The sequence below is a fragment of the Cetorhinus maximus genome, chromosome 10 (genome assembly GCF_964194155.1).
Source record: "Cetorhinus maximus chromosome 10, sCetMax3.hap1.1, whole genome shotgun sequence".
NCBI lineage: Eukaryota > Metazoa > Chordata > Chondrichthyes > Lamniformes > Cetorhinidae > Cetorhinus > Cetorhinus maximus.
In genome coordinates, this window is record NC_135888.1 from 79843189 (window position 1) to 79856625 (window position 13437).

Sequence of the window (13437 nt, forward strand, 5' to 3'; positions counted from 1 at the left end):
CGTCCCCTTCCTGCCTCATTATTTGTGCGGTCATGGGAAACCATGCCGTCGCGCTGGCAGACTTCCTCCAATTCACCCACCATGCCATCTCACCACTTCCTCACATCGGATGCCATATTTGAACTGCAGCCATGCGTACAACTTTCAATGCTTGTAGCCCAGGACTGCTGCACAGAAGACATGGTCCTGAAAGGCAAGAAGACTACAGCCCACCGTTTTTCTGACGCATCCCTGGAATGCCTTTTGGACGCCACTGATGGCCGCTGTGATGTCCTCCACCCCAGCTCTGGGCACAGGAGACCCATCAGTGTTACCATTCCGGCTTGGGAGGTGGTGTCAGTGGTGGTCAGTGCTAACGCTGCACAGAAGAGGTTCATCATCCAGTGCAGAAATAGGATGAATCATCTCATCCATACCACCAGGATAAGTAACCATCTCATCACTCTAAACTCACACACTCACAAGGCCATCACACATTCATTGGTATCTCACTCACTGCCAGCTCTAGGGGCATCACCGCTCACTCTCTCACACCCACAACCTCACATCTCCATCTGGTCTCATCTCCTCTGGAGACTGCATCCTCAGCCGTCACCCTCTTGAGGCCACTTGCACAGATCAACATGTGTCCCCACACGTAGCCTGGGATACCCCTCTTCCCCCAGTACAGCCCTAGCCCTACAGCCTCTTCCCTTGTCTCAGGCAACTTCTCCCTATTCCCCAAGCAAGCCCTAGCCCTGAAAAGCCACCCCGGCCAGTAAGTAGAGACCTGCCCGTGACTCCCATCCCCCCACCCTAAAAGTGATGTGGTGCTGATTGTGAAGCCTGGCGCTGATGACCACGAGTGCTGCCCGAAGCAAGGTAGACAAACAAACCTCAAAGTTCCGAGTGAAGTGCAGCTCATCAGGTGGACGTTGCTTATGTTCAGTTGTGAAACACGTTAGTGTGCAATCATGCCGACATGCTCGGATGATCCAGCAAGGGGGGATGATTCCGGTAGTTAGGCACAATGATGAGATGCAAATGCATTAAAATTACATCCTGACGTTGATGGTAGGCAACACGGTCTGCCATTGACGGGCACAGTGGACAATTGCAAACTTGTTTCACAATGGCGCAAAACCAATTTTTGGCCTTCCCGCCATATTGTCCCCTCTGCCTGTTATGATGCCCACTGCCAACGGGGGCGGAAAATCCCAGCCAAGGTGTCATTTGTTTATTCCTTTAAAACTGACAAAGAAGCCTTCAATTACAGTGTAATTAAAACATGGACCCAGACTTTTCTGTACCTTTAAAGTAGTAAAGTCATCAAGACCAATTCCTCGCAAACAGCTACCTTGATTGTTAATTGTCCCATTAGCAGAAGTTCAACCTGAACTGTTTAAAAAGATGGCTAAGATAAAATCCATAAATGTTACCTCAGCCCAACATAAAATCTGAAAAATTATCAAAATCTTACAAAGGCATTATTTAACCAGGAGCCAATGTAGGTCAGTGAGCACAGGGTTGATGTGTGAATGTGACTAGGTGTGAGAAAGGACACAGGCAGCAGAGTTTTGAGTGAGTCCTAATTTATCGAATGTAGAAAGTGGGAGGCTGGCCAGGAGTGCATTGGAATAGTTAAGCCTGGAGGTGGCAGAGGCTTGAATGACAGCTTAGCAGAAACGAGCTGGAGCAGGAGAAGAATTGGGCAATATTGTCGAGGTGAAAATATGGGGGTCTTAGTCATGGGGTGGAAATGCATCTCAGGGTCAAATATGACACCAAAGTTGTAAACTGTTTAATTCAGCTTCAGACAGTTAGCAGGGAGAGGGCTGGAGTCAGTGGTGAGGGAATGAAGCTTTTGGCAGGGACTGAAGAAAATGGCTTCAATTTTCTTAATACTTAGTTGGAGGAAATTTCTGCTTGAGCACTGAATGTCAGACAAGCAGTCTGACAATTTAGAGAGATGGTGACAGGGTACAGATGGGTGGCATCAGCATCCATGTGAATAGTAATGCTGTGCTTTTGCACGATGTTGCTGAGGGGCAGCATGCAGATGAGATTTAGGAGGAGGCCAAGGATAGAACTCTGAGGGACACCAGAAGTAATAGTGTGGTCATGGGAAGTGATGCCATTGTGCGTCATTTCTCTGGTAGGTAAACTGGAACTAGGTGAGTGTGTTCACGCCCAGCTGGACGACGGTGGGGAGGTATTGGAGGGGGAGGGTGTGGTCAACAAATTCAAAGGCTGCAGAAAGGTCAAGAAGGATGAGAAAGAAAGAATAGTTTTTCTTTGACACAGTCACATAGAATGTTAGTTGTGACTTGGGTAAGAGCTGTTTTGGTACTGTGGCAGGGGTGGAAGGGATCCAAACCTGGAGTTCAGGGAAAGATGAGAAAGATTTGCCAGGAGAGAACACATTTGGGGACTTTGGGGAGGAAAGAGAGGTTGGTAGTTTGCAAGGATGGAGGGATCAAGGATTCTTCTTTTGGGTAGAGTGGGACAGTACCTGAGGGGAGAGAACCTTAATCAATATCAGCTAATGTCAGCAGTTCAGATCTGTGGTGAGTGACTCACCTCCTGGTTCCCCAAAGCTTTTCCACTACTTACACATCACAAGTCACGAGTGTGATGGAATACTCTGCAGTTGCCTAGATAAATGCAGCTCCAACAATACTCAAAGTTCGACACCATCCTGGGCAAAGCATTTTGTTTGATCAGCACTCCATCCATTACATTAAACATTCACTCTCACCACCACCAGTGCACATTGCAAACAGTGTGTACCATCAGCAAGATGCACTGCAGCAACTCACCAAGGCCCCTTGAACGGAATCACCCAAACCCACAAACCTTGCACCTAGAAACACAAGAGCAGCTTGGAAACACCACCACTTGCAAGTTCCCCTCAAGTCGGACACCGTCCTGACTTGGAAATACATTGCTGTTCCTTCATCATTGTTGGTTCAAAAGCCTGGAACTCAGAACCTAACAACTCTGTGGGAGCACCTTCACCACATGGACTGCAGCAGTTCAGGAAGGTGGCTCAATACCACCTCAAATCAATTAGGAATGGGCGATCAGTGTTGGCCTTGTCAGTGATGCCCACATTCCATGAATGAATAAATCAAAAGATTTGAAGAATACCAGGGACTTGTCCAGTCCAGCATTCCTCCTTCAACCAAAAGCAGATCAACTGATCAGTCATCTCACTACTGCTTATGGGATTTTGCTCACTGCAAAACAGCTGTCACATTTCTCATTTCAATTCATTTAAAATAAATTCATTGTATGCGAATTGATTTTAAGCTATTTCTCAGATAATGCACTACAAAGTTGCTGAACATATTCACTTTTAAAATCAATAGGTATTTGGTTACTAAGGGAATTAAGGGATGTGGGATAATGGAGGAAGGTAAAGTTGATGTAGATCAACCATGATTATATTGATTGGTGAAGCTGGCTTGAAGGTCAAATGGCCTATGCCAGTTAATGTTTTTTGTGAAAATCTTTATTTTTATAAGTATTCTTTCTTGATTGTTATGTTATATTCAGTTTTAACGTGACTGACTCGAGCAGAACATTTGTAATGTTACTTTAACAATTAAGTTTTTTTGTTAGAAAAATTGACCAGAATACTGGGAAAATTCTCTGCTCTTGTACACAGCATGAAGCTTTACAGTATTCCCTCGGGAATGGATGGTTATTGGGCTTTAGTGAAACTGAAATTAGGAGAAAGCATAATGCCAACAAAAAAAACCTTTAAAATATTAATCAAGGGGTTGTTGGGGTGATAAAAGCAATTATATTTTTAAATCCTATGCATACTAAATAAAGTGTAAAAAAAACACATAAAATTGTAACTCTAATGAATCGCAGCAACCTTTTTTTGATCAAATCTTGTAAGGTTAACAATAAAATCTGTTTTGGAGCCTGCAATTTGTGAAAGTATCTGAAATGCCCGGCAACAAAAATCAACCCAAATAGGCTCCAAATGAGAGCGCGGATGGGAAGCAGAAAAAAAAAATCTGCCCTGCCGGAGAAGCGCATGCTTAGTTCGTCCGATCAGGGCAGGCCATGTTAGGGAGTGGGCGCGAAACGCATGCGCAGCACCGTGCTGTGCCGGGAGCCGGGCTTGAGCGAGGGGCGCAGGCGCAGCGGCGGGTCGAAGCGGGCTGCGCGTGCGCACACCGTTTGGTCGTGAAGACGCGCTGCTCGAGGTAAGAAAGCGGGAGGAGAATGGCGAAATGAGATAGAGCAGAAAGTGAGGGTAAAAGGGCTGCTAAGCCGACTCTAGTGGGAATGGGGATGAATATAGGAGGGATAGAAATACTTTCGGCTGGGTTGATGCTCCTATAAGGGGACGGAGCCGCAATGTCCGGCTGTCTCTGGACTGGGGGTGGTTTGTTATTTTCGCCGTCGGAGTCGGCGCCATTTTGTGTTGAAGTGGAGAAAAAATTGCCCCAAATAAAACCCGTAGAGATAATAACATAACTGGCGGCAGGACGGGTGTTAGAGTGAAATAGAGGGACCCCGACAAAATAAAGGATATTAATACCCCAGAAAAAAAACATTGGAAGGGAGGAGGGGGAAGGCGAACGTGAAGGGAATAAAAGGCGTAGAAGGAAGGAGTAAGGGACTAATGGAGGGAGAATAAACGGATGGGACTGGAACAGCATCAGAGGAGTAAAAGCACGGGTGAGAGAAACAGCAGGGAAAAGAAGCTAAGGAGGGAATCTTATGAACGGCAATTAGTCCAAGAATAAGGGCGATATGGGGAGGTATGGAGACGGAGAAATAAAGGCAGAGAAAATGTGGTGGAGAAGGAGGGTGATTGGATCAGGAAGGAGTAGGCCATTCAGCTATTCGAGCATATTAATTAAGACCTTGGCTAACCTGCATTTTGACCCCCCCCGCCGTTTTCAGATCCATTTATGCTCTTGGCTAGCAAAATCCATTTATGCTCTTGGCTAGCAAAATATTAGCGGTCTCATATTTTAAATTATTAATTAGGCTAGAATCTACTATTTGTGGGAGAGAGTTCCATACACTTCTATCTCCTTTGTGTCAGGAAGTGCTTTCTAACTTATCCCCTGAATCGTTGGGCTCTGATTTAATACTTTACCCTGTTGTCTAAAAATCCCCCACTCTGTCAATTCCTTTCAAAAATCTTAACCTGAATCAAATGACCTTTTAATGTTCTATATTGCAGAAAAGACACAGCTAGTTTATATAAAAATATATATAACTATCTAATCTAATCCATGGATCCTTGGTAACATTCTGGTGAATCTGTATTCCTTTCAATGCCACTTCCCTCTGGTGGCCAGGACCGTATAAATTGGTTGCTTTCAGCGTTTCCCCATGTTATGTGGTTGGTCACCTTCATATCAACCCTCATTTTTTGATTTGGTGGGTGAATTTTTTTTTGTGGCCAGGTGCCCTTCCCGTGGTTAACCCCCCTCATTTACCATTGACACACATTTGTGGGCATGCATCAGTGACTGGGTTCTTTCGTAGTTCCTGGAGTGGGATTTGAACTCGGGTTCTTCTGGCTCAGGCAAGAGAGCTACGCACTGAGCCACTCCAGCTCCCTATAATTGTACACTAATCCAGATGAGGTCTAATTTGCGCTTTGTATAGTTGTAGCAAAATTTTCTCCCTTTTTTATATTCTAGCCTCCTAGTTATCGAAGCTTTTGTTCCGTTGGCACCTTAGTCTGATATTTTAGTGATCTATATACATGGACCCTTAAATCTCTTTGGAGCTCCACTATTCCTAACTTTTCACCATTTAAATAATACTTGAATCTATACATTTTTGGTTCAAAATGGAAAACATCATGCATGCATTGATATCAACCTTCCCAGTTTTGTCCACTCACTTAATGTCCCTTTGTAACCTGCTTGTGCTTACACTAACTGTACCACCAATCATTGTATCATGGGAAAACTTGGATATATGACTCTATTGTGTTATGAGTAATTTATAAATCTAGTGAATAATTTAGACTTCAGCACAAAATCCTTGTTGGACACCCCGAGTTACTTCCTTCCAATTTGAGTACACATGCATTATTGCTACACTTTGGTTAGGTAGCAGAAGACAATCTCCTAACCAGCTCACTGATTTACCTTTGTGAAGTGAGATAAAGGATGCGGGAAGGCAAATAGAGATGGGAGGTGGATAAGAAAGAAAGTAGGAAGGGGATAGAAAAGAGGCAATTAATCAAAAGACAATAAAAATGCCTTTTCTTAAAAAGAAAGGACCTGGCATATAACGCATGGAGGTGGGGCATGCATGGACTGAAAGATAACCTCAAAGGTTGGGAAGCTAGAGGAATAAGAACATGTAAGAAGCAAATGGGACAGAGATGAGTAAGAAATTATTGCAAGCTTTGGAATGAGAAGCAATTAAGAAATAGGGAGAGAGAAGAAACAGCAATATGAGTCGGCTCTTGAGCCTATTCAGCCCTCCATGAAGATCATGACTCATCTGTTATGTAACTCATATACCAAAATTTTCCCCATTTTTCTTGGCATCAACTGCCATTTGCAGAAGGGAATTGCAAATTTCTACTAGCCTTTGCATGTAAAAGCATTTCCTAAAAGATCTGGCTGTTATTTGTAGGCTAGAACCTCCAGGCCTAAATTTGTAAAGAGAGGTGGGAAAATGAGAGAGAAGTAGCAGCTAAACTGCACGACAGATAATAAATCAAGAAATAATGTTAGCTTGTAAGGAAGGTTCTGCAATAATTGTATAAATTGTAGTCTTTATATAGGTTTGAACAAATCAGATTGGCAAAGGTAGACTGGAGGATGAGTTCATAGTGTATTCGGGAGAGTTTCTTAGAGCAATACATTCTGGACCAACCAGGGAACAGGCTATTTTAGACCTAGTAATGAGACTGGATTCATTAATGACCTCATAATAAAGGATCCTATACGTCAGACAAGATAGAATTTCACATTCAGTTTGAGGGTGAGAAATTTGGATCTGAAACTAGTGTCTTAAACTTAAATAAAGGCAATTATGAGGGTATAAAGACAGTGTTGTCTAAAATGGATTGGGAAAATAGATGAAAAAGTAAGATGGTAGAGAAGCAGTGGCAGTCATTTAAGGAGATATTTCATGACTCTCAACAAAGATATATTCCATTGAGGAAAGAAAGACAATACAAGAAGGATGTGCAACTGTGGCTAACTTAAGGATTGAAGGATGGTATCAAACTAAAGGAAAAGATGTACAATGCTGCACAGATAAGTGGCTGCCCAGTAAATTGGGAAAATTTTAAAAACCAGCAAAGGATAACTGAAAAATTAAGAGTATAAGAGAAAACTGGCAAGAAATATAAAAGATAGTTAAAGTTTCTACTGGTATATAAAAAGGAAAAGTAGCTAAAGAAAGCATAAGTCCCTTAGAAGATGAGACTGGGGAATTAATAATAGGAAACAAGGAAATGGCAGAAATTTTGAACAAGTATTTTGTATCTGCCTTCACAGTAGACGACAAGCATCCCAAGAATAGTAGTAAAGAAGGGGCAAAAAGGAGTGGGGAACTTTAAATAATCACGATCACTAGAAAAAAAGTACAGAGGAACTAATGGGACTAAAGACTGATAAGCACTCTGGGCTTGATGGTCTGAATACTATGATCTTAAAGTAAGTGGCTGCAGAGAGAGTGGATGCATTTGTTCTAATCTTCCAAAATTCCCTAGATTCTGGAAAGGTCCCAGCAGATTGAAAAACTGCAAATGTAACACCACTATTCAAGAAAGAAGGGAGACAGAAGCAGGAAATTATAGGCCAGTTATTCTAACATCTGTCATTGGAAATCAATTATTAAGGAGGTAGCAACAGGACATTTAGAAAATGGTAATACCAATCAGGCAGTACCAACATGGTTTTAGCTCTTTGAAGATGTAACAAGCAGGGTGGATAATGGGGAACCACTGTATTTGGATTTCCAAAAGGCATTCAATAAGATGCCACGTAAAAGGCTACTACACAGTATAAGAACTCATAGTGTTGCGAGTAATGTATTAACTTGGATCGAGGATTGGCTTACTAATAGGAAACAGAGTTAGGATAAATGTATCATTTTCAGGATGGCAAACTGGCAAGGATCAGTGCTGGGGCCTCAACTATTTATAGCCTGTATTAATTGAATGAAGAGATTATAGCCAAACTTGCTGGCAATACAAAGGTAGGAAAGCAACTTGTGAGGAGGATACAAAGTGTCTGCAAAGGGATACAGATAGGTATAGTGAGTTGGCAAAAGAAGTTGGCAGATGGAGTATAATGTGAAATTGTCCACTTTAGTAGGAAGAATAGAAAAGCAGAATATTAAGTGGAGAGAGACTGCAGAATGCTGCAGTACAGACGGATCTGGGTATCTACACATGAATCACAAAGGTTAGCAAGAAGGTAAAACAAGTAGTTAGGAAGGCAAGTGGAATGTTGGCCTTTATTGCAAAGGGGGTGAAGTGTAAAAATATGGAAATCTTGGTGAGACTGCATCTAGAGTACTGTGTACAGTTTTGGTCTCCTTATTTAAGGAGGGGTATACTTGCTTTGGAAGAAGTTCAGAGAAGGTTCACTAGGCTGATTCCAGGGATGAAGGGGTCGTCTTATGAGGAAAGGTTGAGCAGATTTTGCCTGTACTCATTGGAGTTTAGAAGAATGAGAGAAGTGATCTTATTGAAATATATAAGATTCTTAGGGAGCTTGACAAGGTAGATGCTGGGAGGATGTTTCCCCTCGTGGAAGAGTCTAGATCTAGGGGGCACAGTTTCGGAATAAGGATTCTCTCATTCAAGACAGAGGCCAGGTGCAATTTCTTCTCTGAGGGTCATTAGTGTTTGGAATTCTCTTTCACAGTGAGCAGTGGAGGCTGGGTCATTAAATATGTTCAAAGCTGAGTTAGATTTTTGATCAACAAGGGAGAGTTATAGGGGCAGGCAGAGGGTGGATGAGACTGGGTAGAGTAAGTAGTCCATACTTGTAGTAAGGAGTAGGCCACACAGATCAGACGGTGCTAGGTTTGTATTCCTGGCCTGTGGTGAGATGATTCCTATCAGCTGGAACACCACAATCAGCCTCGTTGCTTCAGTCTAATGAGACAGCACTCTAGGAAAGGTTTCAACTTCAAGTAGATGGATACTTGGTAAGGAAAAGGCTTGTCTTTGCTGCTATCCAGTCAGATTACCTCTCGATGCTCTCCATGTCTCGCAAGAATAATTTGCCATTTGGGTGAGGTACTGAGGAGCAGCAAGTACTCATGGGAATATACCCCAGCAAGTCAGTATCGTCCAGAGATAAGGGAGAAGAAATCGGTAAAAGCAGAGGGATTAGAAAATGTAGGGGCTGGAAAAGTAAGTTCCATACACAAGTAGGCATTGAACTGGCCAGTACTAAAATCAAAAGGAGGCACGCAAATGAACAACTGAAATGGAAGAGTTAATCAACTGTGGAAAAAATTATTGGAAGAGTAAAAGAATTGAGGAACTGTGGAGAGATTGACAATTCAGAAAAATTGAAGCCATGGTTGATACAAGATGATGATTTTGAATGCAATCAAATTGAGGCTGCTGGAGAGGACCTTGGCAGTGAAGGATTGATTTTAACATTTGGATATGATAATGGAAGTACAAAATGCAAGGGAGACAAAAATTTACCATGAGAAGAGAGGATGAAAGATTAATGTATGTGAGGAAATTAAGATAGAGAGAAATTAAGATAGTGTAATGCCAAGCTGAGGGGGAAAGAAATTCAAGCTTTGGAGTTCTCCATATAAAGTTTCTTGCATGATTTGTAAATTTGCTCAATTCTACACATTCCGCCATTCTTGCTCATGCTTACACTACATTGTAATGGTGGGGATAGACTTTTGTTAATAGATTCATAAATTTTCTGTCCGATCATATATTTTGCTGTTCTTTGAGTTTGAATGCAGAGTTTTATGTACAGCAAAGACTCTGGTGTCCCTGGGACTGGTAAAAGAAAAAATCCAGCTAGGAATTCTGATAACTAAGAGAGAGTTTAATCACATTGACCAATAAAATTACACATTTTAGCACAGTTTAGCTTTTCTTTTAAAATAATGGCTAACCCAGCATTCATAAATTCACTTTAACGATCAGTAAATTTGATAAACTACACTTCTGGTATGCAGGTAGCTTACAATATTCTTGCCCTGTATGACAGTTGCTTTCTATAAAAACATTAGGTTTCTGAATTGGGTATTGTTCATGTATCATTGGGAATATTTCAAAGCAATGAAAGTTAGACCCCCAGGTAGGCGAAGGAGGCATGAAACCTCAAAGCAAAGAGGTTTAAAAGAGGTAAGAATCCTCATTTCACAGAATCATGCAGCATCAGAGGAGGCCATTTGGCCCAGCATGCCTGTGCTGCTAACCAATTTGTTTCACTTCCCTGGTCTTTCTCCATAGTTCTGCAATTATTTCCCCTCGTTTACCCAATTCCTTTTTGAAGGAATGCTTCCACCACCATTTCAGGTAATGCTTTCCATTTCATGACAACTTGCTGAGGGAAATAAAAATTCACCTCCCCTCTGGTCCTTTTACCAATTCCCTTAAATGCCTTTGGCTACTGATCCTCCTACCAGTGAAAAATGTTTTCCCCTGTCAATCTTGAACACCTTTGTCAAATCTCTCCTCAACCTTCTCTGCTGTAAGAGAACAATTCTTTTCTCTAATTTCCCTCGTCTCTCCGTAAAACTGAAGTCCCTCATCCAGCCTATCAATCTAGTAATTCTCTGTGCTGCTTTCTAGGAACAGGAGAAGGCCATTCAGTCCCTTGAACCTCTACTGCCATTCTGTTAGATCATGTTGATCTAACTCCATCCACCCGCCTTAGTTCTGTAATTCTTAAAATTTTTGTTAGACAAAGATATTACCAGTTTTAAAATTTTAGTTGGCCTAGCCTCAACAATCTTTTTGAGGAAAAAGTCCCAGCTTGTGCGAAGAAGTGCATTTTGTTATCATCCCTGAATGGCCTAGCTATAATTTTAAGGTGATGGCCTGTTGTTCTAGACTCCCCTACCAGATAAAATAGTTCCTCATCAACTCCTTTGCTCATCTTTAATACCTCAATTGGACTACCTTTTATTGTTCAAAGTAACACAAGCTGAGTTTATGCAATCTGTCCTTCTAATTTAACCCTTCAGCCCAGTATCATTTTGGTGAATTTGTGCTGCACCCCCTCCAAGATGTTCAAAAATGTTGTGTCTAGAACAAAATTCAGCTGAGACTGAATCAGGAATTTATAAATGCTTAGCATGACATTTTTTTTGTATTCTATGCTTCTATTTATAAAGAGACACTGACCCCTTGCGTGTTTTCAATAGCCTTTTTAACTTGTCCTGTCACCTTTGCATCTTTGTGTGAAAACCCCAGATTCTGAAACCCCATTTAAAATTGTACTATTTAGTTTCTGTTGAATTTCCTCATTCTTCCAACATTATTATGAAAATTGTATTTTTTTCTAAAGCATGTTAAAATGTTTAACACTAAATTGGATATTCAAAACAGTACAATTTTGATTAGATTAGTCTAATGGAAATTGGGTTACTCCACCTAAGCACAGATAAAAGAATTTGTAACCTTTGTGCCTTCTACTTTCAGTCATACTGCCAAGCAGAAACAATCTGCTTTGCTTTGGCTAGGAAGGAAAATCAGAGGGAATACCTTGTGCTTCATTACAAATTACAATTGACAGATATGAAAACAAGTCGATTTAAAGCCAGGATTGTACATTGCTTTGTAACTGGTACATAGACCCATTTACCCATAGTTTCCTTGACATGTCACAGACTGTATGTAGCTGAGCATGGGTTACGATAGCACAATATCCTAGGTTAAATTCATAACTAAAGAGAAATTTTATGCTCCAACTTTTGATACAAAATACGTTGTAGAATTTAGTTCTAGGCACTGACTACTTTTATAATTCCATCCACAATTTTTGCTTGCTCTTAGTATCCAGAGATCTTTGATATTCTTGCGAAGACAGGGCAAGAGTTGGGGTTTTAAAAATAACTAGCTCAAGGTCAGAATGAGAGTTAATTAACATTTTATTGTGTTTACTTAAATTCCAATTTTGGTACGGTAAGTAAATAATTTGAGGCATGGCAGGGCTGCTTATACCTGTCGAGTGTACATCCTGTACCATGTGGGGACTCCAGGATGCTACCCATGTCCTGGACAACTACATGTACAGAAAATGCCACCGAATGGAAAAAAACTCGAGCGCCGATTCTTGGAACTTGAGCAGCTGGAGTTATTGAGGAGCATTCACAAGGATGAGAGCTATGGCGGTGGCATGTTTCAGAAGGTAATCATCCCACAGCTTATGAAAGAGCAGGTAGAGAAGGATTGGACAGACAAGAAAGGCAAGCCAGGTAGTGCAGCAGACCCCTTTCTAACAGGTACTCAGCTCTGAGTACCAATGGGGGAGAGGGTTCCTCTGAAGAGAGCAGCAAGATTCATGACCAGAGCACCATGGGTGGCTCAGTTGTGCGGGAAGGGAGGAGAAAAGAGAGAAGAGCAATAGTGGTAGGGGATTCCGTAGTTAGGGGAATGGACAGGTGCTTCTGTGGTTGCAGACGTGATTCCAGGACAGGTGTGTTGCCTCTCTGGTGTAAGGGTAATGGATATCACTGAGTGGCTTCAGACAATTCGAGAGGGTGAGGGTGCACTGCCAGAGGTTGTGGTTCACATTGGTGCCAATGATATAGGTAGAAAAAAGATGGGGTCCTGCAGGCCGAATTCAGAGAGTTAGGAAAGTGATTAGCAAGCAGGACCTCAAAGGCAGTAATCTCCGGATTACTTCCAAGGCCTTGTGATAGTGAGCATGGAAATAGGGGAAAGCACCAGATGAATGCGTGGCTGGAGAGATGGTGCAGGAGGGAGGGCTTCAGATTTCTGGGGCATTGGGACTAGTTCTGGGGAAGGTGGGATCTGTATAAGCCGGACGGTCTACATCTGAATAGGACTGGGATGAATGTCCTTGTAGGGAGATTTGCTAGTGTTGTTGGGGAGGGTTTAAACTAGATTGGCAGGGGGATGGGAACCTGCGGGTATATTTGAATAGGACAAATTCAGAGCAGGGAGCAGGAGACAGAAATTTAGCGGGTGACTGAAAGACAGAAGAATAAAAGATTTACAGCACAGGAATTTGTCAATGTTAAAAGGTATTTATTTAAATGCAAGGAGTCTAGCAAACAAAGCCAATGAGCTGAGGGCACAGATAGACATGTTGCAGCATGATATCATTGCTATAACGGAAACTTGGCTTAAGGAGGGGCAAAAATGGCAGCTCACATCCCTGGATATATAATTTTTAGGGAGAGGGCCAAAAAAGGTGGGGGTGTAGCATTATTGGTTAAAAAATCAATTGCAGCTGTGAGGCGGGATGACATACTGAATGAATCATT

At 42.0% G+C, this 13437-nt stretch overlaps 1 protein-coding gene across 3 annotated transcripts in view; it reads left to right on the forward strand.

Annotated features, from left to right (window-relative positions):
- Positions 1-4127: 4127 nt before the first annotated feature.
- Positions 4128-13437, forward strand: part of LOC144685790 (matrin-3-like) — a 67554-nt gene continuing 58244 nt past the window's right edge. For all 3 annotated transcript variants that reach the window (XM_078550667.1, XM_078550668.1, XM_078550669.1), the window contains exon 1: positions 4128-4202. The gene's annotated coding sequence lies outside the window, so the exon portion shown is untranslated. The remainder of the gene's footprint in view (positions 4203-13437) is intronic.